The sequence below is a fragment of the Heterodontus francisci genome, unplaced genomic scaffold (genome assembly GCF_036365525.1).
Source record: "Heterodontus francisci isolate sHetFra1 unplaced genomic scaffold, sHetFra1.hap1 HAP1_SCAFFOLD_83, whole genome shotgun sequence".
Taxonomy (NCBI): domain Eukaryota; kingdom Metazoa; phylum Chordata; class Chondrichthyes; order Heterodontiformes; family Heterodontidae; genus Heterodontus; species Heterodontus francisci.
Genome location: NW_027141917.1, coordinates 2,457,941 through 2,462,106, shown reverse-complemented (window position 1 = coordinate 2,462,106; position 4,166 = coordinate 2,457,941).

Below are 4,166 nucleotides of genomic sequence, written 5' to 3'. Positions count from 1 at the left end.
CCGGGATAACTGACTGCCCTGTTTCCAGGGTAACTGACTGCCCTGTTTCCAGGATAACTGACTGCCCTGTTTCCAGGGTAACTGACTGCCCTGTTTCCATGGCAACTGACTGCAATGTTTCGGGGGTAACTGATCACCCTGTTTACGGAGTAACTGACTAATCTGTTTCCAAGGTGACTGACTGCCCTGTTTCCAGGGTAACTGACTGCCCAGTTTCCGGGAAACTGACTGCCCTGTTTCCAGGGTAACTGACCACCCTGTTTCCAGGGTCACTGACCACACTGTTTCCAGGATAACTGACTGCCCTGTTTCCAGTGTAACTGACTGCCCTGTTTCCGGGGTAACTGATCACCCTGTTTCCGGGGTAACTGACCGCCATGTTTCCAGGATAACTGACCTCCCTGTTTCCGGGGTAACTATCCGCCCTGTTTCCAGGATAACTGACTGCCCTGCTTCCAGGATAACTGACTGCCCTTTTTCCAGGTTAACTGACTGCCCTGTTTCCAGGGTAACTGACTGCCCAGTTTCCAGGGAAACTGACTGCCCTGTTTCCGGGGTAACTGATCACCCTGTTTCCAGGGTCACTGACCACACTGTTTCCGGCATAACTGACCGCCCTGTTTCCGAGGTAACTGACTGCCCTGTTTCCGGGGTAACTGAATGCCGTGTTTCCAGGGTAACTGATCACCCGGTTTCCGTGAGAACTGACTGCCCTGTTTCCGGGATAACTGACTGCCCTGTTTCCAGGGTAACTGACTGCCCAGTTTCCAGGGTAACTGATCACCCTTTTTCCGGCGTAACTGACTGCCCAGTTTCCAGGGTAACTGACTGCCCAGTTTCCAGAGTAACTGATCACCCTTTTTCCGGGACAACTGACTGCCCTGTTTCCTGCATAACTGACAGCCCTGTTTCCAGGATAACCGAATGCCCTGTTTCCAGGATAACTGACTGCCCTGTTTCCAGGTTAACTGACTGCCCTGTTTCCAGGGTAACTGACTGCCCTGTTTCCAGGGGAACTGACTGCAATGTTTCCGGGGTAACTGATCACCCTGTTTCCGGAGTAACTGACTAACCTGTTTCCAGGGTGACTGACTGCCCTGTTTCCAGGGTAACTGACTGCCCAGTTTCCGGGGTAACTGACTGCCTTGTTTCCAGGGTAACTGACAGCCCTGTTTCCAGGATAACTGACTGCCCTTTTTCCAGGTTAACTGACTGCCCTGTTTCCAGGGTAACTGACTGCCCTGTTTCCAGGGAAACTTACTGCCCTGTTTCCGGGGTAACTGATCACCATGTTTCCGGGCTAACTGACTAAACTGTTTCCAGGGTGACTGACTGCCCTGTTTCCAGGGTAACTGACTGCCCAGTTTCCGGGGTAAATGGCTGCCCTGTTTCCAGGGTATCTGACTGCCCTGCTTCCGGGGTAACTGACTGCTCTGTTTCCAGGGTAACTGACTGCCCAGTTTCCAGGGTAACTGATCACCCTTTTTCCGGGATCACTGACTGCCCTGTTTTTGGGATAACTGACTGCTCTGTTTCCAGGGTAACTGATCACCCAGTTTCCGGGATAACTGACTGCCCTCTTTCCAGGGTAACTGACTGCCCAGTTTCCAGGCTAACTGACTGCCCTGTTTCCGGGGTAACTGACTGCACTGTTTCCAGGGTAACTGACTGCCCAGTTTCCAGGGTAACAGATCACCCAGTTTCCGGGGTAACTGACTGCCCTGTTTCCGGCATATCTGACTGCCCTGTTTCCAGGGTAACTGACTGCCCTGCTTCCGGGGTAACTGAATGCCGTGTTTCCAGGGTATCTGATCACCCTGTTTCCGGGATAACTGACTGCCATGTTTCCGGGATAACTGACTGCCCTGTTTCCAGGGTAACTGACTGCCCTGTTTCCGGGGTAACTGTCTGCCCTGTTTCCGGGGGAACTGACTGCCCTGTTTACACGATAACTGACTGCCCAGTTTCCAGGGTAACTGATCACCCTTTTTCCGGGGTAACTGACTGCCCAGTTTCCAGGGTAACTGACTGCCCTGCTTCTGGGGTAACTGACTGCTCTGTTTCCAGGGTAACTGACTGCCCTGTTTCCAGGATAACTGACTGCCCTGTTTCCAGGGTAACTGACTGCCCTGTTTCCATGGCAACTGACTGCAATGTTTCGGGGGTAACTGATCACCCTGTTTACGGAGTAACTGACTAATCTGTTTCCAAGGTGACTGACTGCCCTGTTTCCAGGGTAACTGACTGCCCAGTTTCCGGGAAACTGACTGCCCTGTTTCCAGGGTAACTGACCACCCTGTTTCCAGGGTCACTGACCACACTGTTTCCAGGATAACTGACTGCCCTGTTTCCAGTGTAACTGACTGCCCTGTTTCCGGGGTAACTGATCACCCTGTTTCCGGGGTAACTGACCGCCATGTTTCCAGGATAACTGACCTCCCTGTTTCCGGGGTAACTATCCGCCCTGTTTCCAGGATAACTGACTGCCCTGCTTCCAGGATAACTGACTGCCCTTTTTCCAGGTTAACTGACTGCCCTGTTTCCAGGGTAACTGACTGCCCAGTTTCCAGGGAAACTGACTGCCCTGTTTCCGGGGTAACTGATCACCCTGTTTCCAGGGTCACTGACCACACTGTTTCCGGCATAACTGACCGCCCTGTTTCCGAGGTAACTGACTGCCCTGTTTCCGGGGTAACTGAATGCCGTGTTTCCAGGGTAACTGATCACCCGGTTTCCGTGAGAACTGACTGCCCTGTTTCCGGGATAACTGACTGCCCTGTTTCCAGGGTAACTGACTGCCCAGTTTCCAGGGTAACTGATCACCCTTTTTCCGGCGTAACTGACTGCCCAGTTTCCAGGGTAACTGACTGCCCAGTTTCCAGAGTAACTGATCACCCTTTTTCCGGGACAACTGACTGCCCTGTTTCCTGCATAACTGACAGCCCTGTTTCCAGGATAACCGAATGCCCTGTTTCCAGGATAACTGACTGCCCTGTTTCCAGGTTAACTGACTGCCCTGTTTCCAGGGTAACTGACTGCCCTGTTTCCAGGGGAACTGACTGCAATGTTTCCGGGGTAACTGATCACCCTGTTTCCGGAGTAACTGACTAACCTGTTTCCAGGGTGACTGACTGCCCTGTTTCCAGGGTAACTGACTGCCCAGTTTCCGGGGTAACTGACTGCCTTGTTTCCAGGGTAACTGACAGCCCTGCTTCCGGGGTAACTGACAGCCCTGTTTCCAGGGTAACTGACTGCCCAGTTTCCAGGGTAACTGATCACCCTTTTCGTGACAACTGACTGCCCTGTTTCCGGGATAACTGACTGCCCTGTTTCCAGGGAAACTGATCACCCTGTTTCCGGGATAACTGACTGCCCTGTTTCCAGGGTAACCGACTGCCCAGTTTCCCGGGTAACTGATCACCCTGTTCCCGGGTTAACTGACCGCCTTGTTTCCGGGATAACTGACTGCCCTGTTTCCAGGGTAAGTGACTGCCCTGTTTCCGGGGTAACTGATCACCCTGTTTCCGGCATAACTGACTGCCCTGTTTCCGGGATAACTGACTGCCCTGTTTCCAGGGTCACTGACTGCCCTGTTTCCGTAGTAACTGATTGCCCTGTTTCCAGGCTAACTGACTGCCCTGTTTCCAGGATAACTGATCACCCTGTTTCCGGGGTAACTGACCACCCTGTTTCCAGGGTCACTGACCACCCTGTTTCCAGGATAACTGACTGCCCTGTTTCCAGGGTAACTGAACGCCCTGTTTCCAGGAAAGCTGACCTCCCTATTTCCGGGGTAACTGACCACCCTTTTTCCAGGATAACTGACTGCCCTGTTTCCAGGATAACTGCTTCCCCTTTTTCCAGGTTAACTGACCGCCCTGTTTGCAGTGTAACGGACCGCCCTGTTTCCGGGTTAACTGATCTCCCTGTTTCCGGGCTAACTGACCGCCCTGTTTCCATGATAACTGTATGCCCTGTTTCCAGGATAACTGACTGCCCTGTTTCCAGGGTAACCGACTACCCAGTTTCCAGGGTAACTGACTGCCCAGTTTCCAGGGTAACTGATCACCCTGTTTCCGGGATAACTGACTGCCCTGTTTCCAGGGTAACTGACTGCCCTGTTTCCAGGGTAACTGACTGCCAGTTTCCGGGGTAACTGTTCACCC